Genomic DNA, 9663 nt, shown 5'->3' with positions numbered 1-9663 from the left:
AGCCCTCTACCTCCTCATGCAACACTTCTACTTGGTCTTCTCGACTCTGCAGTTGCTTCTCTATAGTAATTACAAGGCGTTTTAACTCTTCATCCTGTTGTGTAAGGTCTGACTTCTTGGTTGTCTGGGCTGTGTGGGCTTCGAGTAACTTTGGTGTCAAGGCATCCATCTCCTTCTGCATCAAGTGCAACTTCTCTTTCCCCTTTTTACTCTTTTCTGCCTCATTCAAGATGAGCCACTTCAAGGCTTGAGTCTTTTCAGCCTTGGCTGCAATCAGGTGTCTAACTTCTTTTGACCCTCCTTCCTTCTTTCTGATTTGCAGATGTAGTTCTAAAGCAGCCACTTTTGCTTCAGCCTGCTTATGTTTGGACTTCTCTATTTCTAACTCCCATTGTAGACAGGCAGCTCTGTCCCCAACGTCCTCTGAACGCAACTGCCAGGTGAGTGTTTCCTGCTTTAATCCCTCTACAGTTTGTGTCTCTGCCATGATTTCTCCAGTCCTTACTTTTCCTTTTGTCCCTTCCCCACCGGGATGAAGAATCCTGTCTTAGGGATGCAGGTCTTCCCCTGTGCATGGCTGTTTCCTGGTCAGTGCACCACTGTAACAGGTCGCAAACCCACTGAGGCGGCCGTGACACTTCTTCGTGGAACTGCAGCTCCTGTCTGGCTCAAACTGTATGACCTTTCCCTCTAGTTTGTTTGTCCACCATGCCTTGATCGTACTATTCAAGAGTGATAAGGGAGGCTACCAACAGGTCTCAGAGTGAGCTTCAATCTAAATAGTTCCCTCCTGGCTTGATTAGGCCCCTGTAGGGCACCTGTAGCCTTAGGGGTAAATTGCATGGCTCCTTTTCCTTTCCTACACCACACCCCAAACCTCATGGATGACATTGTAATGTTGTTCTCTCCTGTTGGGGCTTCAGGCTCTGCTCCTTTACTCTTGCTTTTTAGCCTAGGACCACGGCATTGGACCTACCTTAGAGGCACTAGTGTCCATCTACTACCTTCAGTCTCCAGGCCCTCAGACTCTGTCTGCGAGGCTCCTGACCTGCTATGGTTGTACTGCTTTGGTGCTGGGTCCTCCTTTAGTCTCTGGGTTACTGACCTCTGTCTGTCAGGCCCTTGAGCAGCTATGGCTGCGCTCCTTTTGTCCTGGGCCCATGGACCCTATCTTGCCATACCCCTCTCAGGCACCGGGCCCCTGGCCCCTGGCCCCCATCTACTCTGCAGCCTTGCACTTCCCCCTTCACTGGGCTTGATGATAACTCAAGCCTTGAGCCCACCCCTGACAGACACTTCTGCCTTACAGCCAGGAGGTCCTCCCTGCAAGGTGGTTGGGGAGAGACTACCTGATCAGTGCAGGCTCTGGGCTTATATAGCTCCATCCTGAGCCTTCTTCCAGTCAGGTGAGCCTCCCATTACCTCCCCTCTGCTATCTGCAAGCAGTCTCTCAGGCTTCTTGCTCCCTTAAGGGAACAGGCACATCCCAGTGCCCTGCTACAATGCCACTTACAAATAAATTACTTTGACATATACAAAGGCAGAGCAAGGCATGTGAGCATTTACCCATTTACAGAATTAATGATAAATGACCTCCCATCAGAAAATTATCATCTGGAAATCAGATGAGGTCTGCATGTTTTAATTGATATAAATGTTTGGAATTGTCTCACAGGTTATTAAAGCAGAGCAATAAGAGTCTTATTTCATTTGGAGGCTGAACACTTCAGGCTATTAACTTACATGCATCTTGTTTGCTGCAGAATTGAAATAAGTTCCCTTAATTGCATCAGCATAAAGCAAATATCTTGTTCTTTATAGGCCTGATTTGGAATGTACACTGAAATGAAATGTCTCAAGACTTATGCAGACCTAAAGGCTGCATTGCAGGGATGTAAATGATGTGGTTTATAGTGTAATTGGGATTGTTGTACAGAAAAATGATAATTATGAGAACCTCTTTTTCTTTTGGCTTTCTTCCTCATTTCTGCAATATTGTACCATCAGTTAAGTACTGCTTTGTTCTCTGCGAAGGGAAGAGGCCTATATTCAAGTTGGCTCTAGGAAAAGTGTAATTGCCTTGCAGCAGTGGTTTCAACCTTTTTAGGCTTAAGGAACCTCCTTGTTAGACTCAAGAAACCCATTAAAAAATACCACCTCTTAGTTTTCACTCATTTCTTGAATAAGAAAAATACTAGAGCAATTCTTCTGTTGCAAAGAACTCAGAAAGACCACAACAAGCCAAAATGTTTTAAACACCATGGATTCCTACTTGAAATCTCTGTGTTCAGCTTGTTAATTATGTTTGCTTACCTAACAATGCTAACATTGTGAGGCATCCTGTGGCACCCTTGAAAGGATCTCAAGGCACCCCAGGGTGCCACAATACCCTGGTTGAGAATAATTGCCTTAGAGCTAATGGAATTTTTTCTGATAAAATGAAAAAGTAGCTCTAGGGTGAAAGCCATTGGAGTAGATCACGAACTTGCCTTGATCAAATCTCAGGGCTACTTTCCTAGTTTCCTTGCAAGGGAGTCGCAACTGGCATGGGTTACAAGAGAATATAAGTGGATGTTGGCTGCTAAATACACACCCATTTTTAAGAAATGACCAAAGAAGTGACCAAAGAGCAAATTTGCTCCTAGTCAGTTGGGCAGCAGGGGCCAGGAAATTGCTCTCTACCCCCAGAAGCTGGTAGAGTCTGGGCAGGGACAATGCACCCCTGCTGGGCAGCATTGTGGTGGCAGAATTGCAGAGTGGTAGCTGGGAGATTGCTCCAAGCCCTAGTTCCTTGATTGCAGAGCTGGAAAAAATCTGTATAGAGAGAGTTCCCTGTATAACCTGGAGCTGGCTGGGACCTGCCCTTGACCAGGACAGGTCTTGACTAGCTCCATGCTGCGCTGGGATGTCTGCGCATGAAGCCTGGAGGTGGCTAGAGACTTTCCCATTTTGGGCGGTCCCCAGCCAGCTCTGGGATGCATGTGCAGATTTTCCTGCACAGCCCAGGGCTGTCCCAGTCAAGAGCAGGTAACCACCTGTTATTGCCTCTGTTAAAATTGGGCTTCAGCCACAAAGCTGGCAGGCAAGGAGAAATGGCTGAATATCTTGTGCAGAGCTAAGCATCTTTGGGCCTCAATAACAGGACCTGTCCCTTCAGGTGAGCTTGGGCAGTGAGAATGAAATATATTATATGTGTCTTTCTTCCCCTTCTGGACCTGCCTGTGATACTTCTGTGTGCTTTGCCCTGAGCACATACCAATATGCCTGAGGCAATGGTGCAAGCTTAGGGATGTTCTGAGGCAGCTACCTGCTTGGTTTTGGGAATCCAGTATGCATGGAATGGGAACGAACGGGCAAGATGCATTTCATGGTGATACTTCTACATGTGCCCCAGAGAGTGCAGACCAGCTGTCTGGTTCAAAGAAGAAGCCCAGCAAGGGAGAGGAGGAAGAGAAAAACAGAAGCAAACCCTTGGAGGTTAGTAGGAAGTACATGCACCAAAAGTTGATTTTTGTTATGAACAGTGATCCCAGTGATGGTGCTTGTGTTACACAATTGTTCAGTTACCACCCAGGAAATGTTGTGGTAGAGTCCTGCATTGTTACTGTAGGAGAAACCCCTGACTTTATCCATCAGGTCAAAGTGAGGACAAAAAGACAATTCAAGTGGGGTTAGATCCACAGGAAAGATCCACAGGTCCACACTGTTAGGCAAGCTACTAGGAAACAGTAGTTGTTTCAAGTATGAAAACAACAGAAGTGGCTTTTTTACTGTATTTACTCTTTGTAGATAGAGAGAGGCTGGGGCAGGAGCTCAGAACATTGCTCCTGGCTCCCTGGCACTGGCTGCAGACTCTGCAAATTGCTTTGATCAGATTGGGAACCAGGTCCTTTATTATGTGGATACTGAAGTGCACAGAGAACATCTTTATCAAATGAGCTCAGATTTGGTTACTCCTGGATAGCAAGAGAGTGGCAAACAAGACTTCTGTGCTATGGAAAGGTTGGTGAGCAACAAAGAAATGAGTGTGAGAAACTTTAAATTAAAGCTAAAGGACATCCAGACTTAGCATCCTATGTGTACACTTGTGTCACATTACATGGCATCGCATTGTTGTCAGGCATAAGACCCTGGTGTGCCATGACAGAATCTAGAGATGAAAGTAAGTGTAAGTGAAATCTGTACACTGATGCATAAGCATAGGAGGGCAGAGTTCAGGTTTGGGGTATTTGGGGTAAAAGGCAGTTATGTTTTGAATAGAGGGTCTGTAAAATATTATCATCCTTGTTGGATAATGAATGGGCTCAAGAACTACTGGTATATCAAATGTGTCTGGGGTGACAAGTCAGCCTACCTGGAAATGCAGAATGATGTGGTGGAGTAAAGGAGCCCAGAAAAAGGCAAAGAGAGACTCCATCCAGGAATTTCTCCTTTGTGGCAAGGCTCTGGTTTAGGACAGTTATGCAGCTGACTCTTCTATATGAAGCTGAGATGCTCCATACGGCTGCTGGTGAGTAGCGCTGAGACTGCTCGGACTGAAGCCAACAAAAGCAGCCCTTATTCCCCCCTCCCCCCCGAGGGACTCCAGTGAAAGTTTCCCTACCCAGCCCCAGAGCTATTGTCTCTTTAACTGAGGGAGGGAGCAACACCCTCTGACCAGTTCTCACATTACAGGGCAAGGAGTTCCAAAATTCAGACTCCCTCAGGCTTGGATAACAAATTACATGGGTTTTAATAGATGAAGGAAGTGGCTATTCACTAGCTACTAATAACTGCGAGAAGAGGACTGAAGTTGGGACTACTGCCAAAAGTCTCTGGGGCAGGAGCTTCACATAATATAACATATTTATGAATATGGCTTTCCCAAGTTTGTGTGCCCTCCTCACTGTAGAATTCTATTGTTCTAAATCTGTTGAGTCAGTTTAACAAGTAGGGAAAACATTGGTCTTCAAAAGGCATCCAGATGATATCATTTAATTTCCTAGGTTTCCCAGTTGAGAGGATTTGACCTGGTCATAGTATACCATATTTTCTTAAATGCAACATGCTCCTTTCTCTCAAAAAAACATTTCCCTGAAATTGGGGGGCATGTATAAACTGGGGAAGATGATTTTCTGCCCAGGATAGAAGCACCCTGCTTTGATTCCTGCTTCACAGTACAGCAGCTGTGGGGGAGGGGAGGGGTGTGGTGACTGAATCACACTACCCAGGGAAGGAGGGGTGGGTTCTCCACCTCTTGGAGTCTAAAACCAGTGCTGGATATTGTTCTCAGAAAGTGTGTTTTAGTTAAATACAAGTTATTGGGTTCAGAATAAACTGGATGAACTCCCATGGCCTGAGACATGCATAAGGCTAGACAGTCTAGGTAACATAACTTTCCCACCTGGCCTTAAATTCATTTGGGCTACCATTTCAGAGTAGCAGAGCACTTGCAGACCCTTTTGAAATTAATGGAAGATGTGGATTCAGTGTTAGAGTGCTCTCAATCTGTATATATTGTCATTATACATTGTAGTGTAGATATATTATAGTCTCTAAAGTTAGTAAGTCCAATAAAGCTGCTGATAGTAGTCTGTGCCAGTTGATTCTAGTGTTTTAGCTCTTGAAACTCAGTGCCCCTGAATAACCAGGCTTCTTGTAGTCTGGTGTCTGTAAATAGTGGGTGGCCCACTAGCAGCTTTAAAGAGCTCCCAGAAAAGTAACCAATGAAAGAAGCAAGGTGTGAGCAGAACTGGGGCAGGTGCAAGGTAAGCTGGTGTGCTAGGGGTAGAGCCAAAGGGCTCCCCTTCTACTGCCTGGGACAGGGTATAAGGGCTTGATTTTGTTTGCTTGCTTGTTGCTAAGAACTGTGCTTTATTTGGAAAGATTTGCTGAGGAGCTCCTTAGGAGCAAAACCTTCCTATGATACGTTTCAAAGAAATGAAAGTGTTGAAGGCCAGATTGTCCCTGTTGAGAGAAATGGAAGGGATTTTTCTCAGGACTGTAGTGCAGCCAATGCCAATTGGCCAAAATCAGAAGTCAGGTCCACAAAAAAAACCAAGAAATTGGCCTAAAACAAGAGACTTTAAAAAAAAGAAATAAAACTTCCTGGCTTGAGTCTTTCATGGTCATGGTTTCAAGCTTGCCACCAGGAGGGCTTGGAAATCTTTTGTAAGGGAAAGCCAAGAGTCTTTTGTAAAAAGAGAGCCCAAACAACAACTCTGTAGCAGCAAACGTGCAAACTGTGTAGGGATTGGCTGGGGCACCAAGGTGCTTCAGCGTGGGTGCTGCCCACCGTCTACCCCTGCACTGAAGCTCCCTCATGCCTTAGGCAACCCCTCCACAGCACAGAGCCTGGGGGAGTAACCCCAGGCTAGCAGGCTGACCCCTGGGCCCCCCTGTCAGCTGTGACTGCTCCAACCTGGCTCCATGTGCTATACCTGAATAAATTCCAGAGCTGATTACTCCAGTGTTAATTGTTCCTGGGTGCACATTCAAACAATGCACCTGGGAGCAAAAGTCTCCAGAGCAATAATCTCTGGAGTTTATTCATGTGCACTAATTGCACACAGATGTGTGCAAAATTGACTTTCAAAGTTCTCAATTAATAGTGGTAAATGAAATAATAGAAACATAATTGCTTAGTTTTTTCCTTCTGAAGTGGCTTATCTCTGACAGGCTGTTATGATACAACCTCCCCAGGGATGGCTGTGATGTTCCTAGGGCACCGTGACCATGCCAGCTCTGCCCTATGGGCACCTACTAATCTCACCTGCCATGTCTTGCTGGTTTAAATGATGAAATCAGGAGGCTGCTCTCAGGTTGCTGCTCGGTCACAGTCTTGACAGACTGCTCTAGACCCTGTGGGTTGTTGGACCCCTTACTGGGTCCCACACTTAGGAGGTGCCTTACAAACCCTCCAAGCCTTATGGGCTTCATGTGTGGCTCCAAAACCACTCTTTTACCAGGCTCCATGCCTCACAAATGGTATTTAGACATTGTCTCTTATGATGAGGCCTTAGTCTAGTTCAGCCTCTTGTTGTCACTGGACTCTTAGCCTCAGTAATTGTGCCCTCCTGGCACTAGGACTCTCGGCAAGCCCTGTCCCTGTGCCCTCCTAGTGCTGGGGCTGTACATCGTAGTGTGCCCCAATGAGGTCTCCTTCCCGGTAGCCTCAACCCAGTTCACTGGTATAAATAACAATAGAAAACACAAGCCCCTGGGCTACAACACAACAATAGCCTAGGGTCCACCCTCTATCCCTTTTAAGAAGGCAAGTTTCTCTCTCAGTTTGATGTGCCTCCTCCCCACCAGCACTTTTATGAGCTCCTATAGCCCTTTAAGCCTACCAGCATCAGAACAGACAGTCAAGCAGCTTTCTCTACAAGAGCTCCTCCCCCTTAGCTACTGCCAGAGAATTTACTCTTTAATCCCTGCCCTGGGGTTTATCTGTGCTCAGGGCCCTGCTGTCTTCTGGTCAGCTGACCAGGTGCAGGTGCAGGCTAATTCCCTCATTAGTCTGCTGCCACAGCAACCTGCACCTGTGGAGGTCCTGTGTGGCTCCTAGGGCCCTCTCTCTAGGCAGTTTCTGCCCATAAAGGAGCAGGCACATGTTAGTGCCCTGTGACACAGGTAATGAAAACCTTGTAATCTCTAGCCTGCAATAACTACAGTAATTCTGCTTTGAAATTAGTTCTCAGCCAAACAGACAAAAATAAAATCTCAGGGCTAGATCTTCAAGTCAATTCAGCCTCCCTGTAATTCTTGCTGTTGTTACTTCAAGAACAAAAGAGGGTTTTCCTTGGCTCTGAATATTTGTTGCTTGAAAATCTAACTCCTTCGTTTGAAGACAAGGTAGTATACAGCATAGGGCTGAGCCTTAGGAAACCTGGGGTCTGGTGCTAGTACTACCAATTGACTTCTGGGGTAACTGAAAAATCATGTTACCTCTCTGAGTCTTGGTTTCCCCATCTCTACAATGCGGGTAATATAAAGCATCTTGAGATCTACTGATAAGTGTTGCATAAAAGGTAGGTGTTATGATGTTTCATTCAGATGTTTAATTGGGAGCTGTGCTCTTTAGAAAATCTGGCTTCAAAGAGCACACAATTAATAACCTGATCCAGCATCACTAGAACAAGTATCTGCATTATAATTCAAGTAATTCCAGTTCTTGCAGGAGAACATTTTATAGCTCTCTCAATCTGGCCCTCATGACACATGGGTTAATTTATTACTGGCAGAACTAAATTGTGTTATAAAGCTTCATTGTCTCTGTGGCTATGCATTCTCTCTCTCTCTCTCTCTGCTCTAAAACACACCATGATTATGTATGAAGTTTTACAAAGAAACACCGAACATTTAATTCCATTAAATTTCCCTGAAGTGAAACTTCTTGTACAGCTTAAATATTAGGATCATTTTTATTAGATAGCAGTGCTGGTGTTTGGAGTATATTTGACGATATATTGCCATGACTCCCAGCTTATTTTTACAATCAAACTTTCCCAATACTCAATAAATTAAAAAAATTACAAAACAAGTTCTTTCTTCAGTCCCAGGAAGAAAATGAACAGCTTTAGGAAATATGAGTCCTGAGTTTTCTTTGGCCAGGCAGAATCTGGCTTTTTCAGTGCTGTTAAACGTATTTTGCAAAGTTGTTGTTTGCTACAAGTTTTTACACAAAGCAAATATAAATAAATAAGTGCCCATTGGATAGATGAGAACATATAATTCATGCAAAAGAGTCTGTTTAAAAAAAATATAGTAAAGGAACTTGAATAATTAGGAAGCAATTAGAACAATACTTCTGACAACACAGCTCTGTCCTAATTTATCTTGGATATTTATACCATCCTCATTATCATAGTATACGGTCATCTTTAAGGTATTTGTCCTCCCAACACCACTGTTCCATTTTACAGATAGAGAATTTCAGCAGATCAAAGACTAAGGGACAGATTCTGCTCCAAGAATTTGATGTCTTTGTGGATTTAGGTGCCTAAGTGTGATGCTAGTCCATGCTGTTCAGGTCCTTGAAAATCTATTATTGCACCTGCTTGTGTAACATATTATGATCTGACCCTTGGTAGATAGGATAGAATTTAACTTCAGTGGGTTGCCTAAGGTCACACAGGAAGAAAAGAAAGGAGCAGGGAATAGAACCCAGGTTAGTGGTTGACTCACTGTTTCATTCTTCCTCTCCTGGTTGCAGCTGTAGTGGATACATACTGACCCCTGCTGTATCACCAGGGATCCTGGTTTTCTTTGTTTAAAAATTGCGAGTTCTCTGAGAAAATCACAAATCCTCTGATTAAAAAACCCAGAATCTGTGATTAAAATGAAACACCACTATATAATGAAACACACATATGTATCTAGGTATCAATTGAACACAATGTTTTATTTGTATATTTGCAATTTTAAAGCAGTTTGGAAGTCTACCAGTGCCTCAATCACTATAATAAAATAAAATAAATTCTAAGTACCTATACATTTTGGCATTTGATTTTGGGTTTTTTATCATGAAAAATCAGAGCTCCTCCTCCCTCCTTTGCTCATCAGGATGCAGGTCCAGGCCCCTCACTCCCCATCCACAGCACCGCAGCTCTTCTGGTGCCCTTTACTCTTCATCCACAGCCCCCACATCCTGACCAACCCTGCAGGAGGGGGCTCCAGCTGCTA

General features: G+C 44.5%; 1 protein-coding gene across 3 annotated transcripts in view; it reads left to right on the top strand.

Moving 5' to 3' along the window:
* Positions 1 to 364: 364 nt before the first annotated feature.
* Positions 365 to 9663, top strand: part of LOC102374169 (natural killer cells antigen CD94-like) — a 41863-nt gene continuing 32564 nt past the window's right edge. Inside the window, exon 1 of one of the 3 annotated variants that reach the window (XM_025212121.1) lies at positions 365 to 440. The gene's annotated coding sequence lies outside the window, so the exon portion shown is untranslated. Of the gene's footprint in view, positions 441 to 5693; positions 5748 to 9663 lie in introns of those variants that run through there. The other 2 variants (XM_025212123.1, XM_025212122.1) reach the window with 2 other exon arrangements.

This window comes from Alligator sinensis, unplaced genomic scaffold (assembly GCF_000455745.1).
Source record: "Alligator sinensis unplaced genomic scaffold, ASM45574v1 scaffold21_1, whole genome shotgun sequence".
Lineage (NCBI taxonomy): Eukaryota > Metazoa > Chordata > Crocodylia > Alligatoridae > Alligator > Alligator sinensis.
The sequence above is the reverse complement of the archived record's forward strand: the minus strand, read 5'-3'. Positions and strand labels throughout refer to the sequence as shown.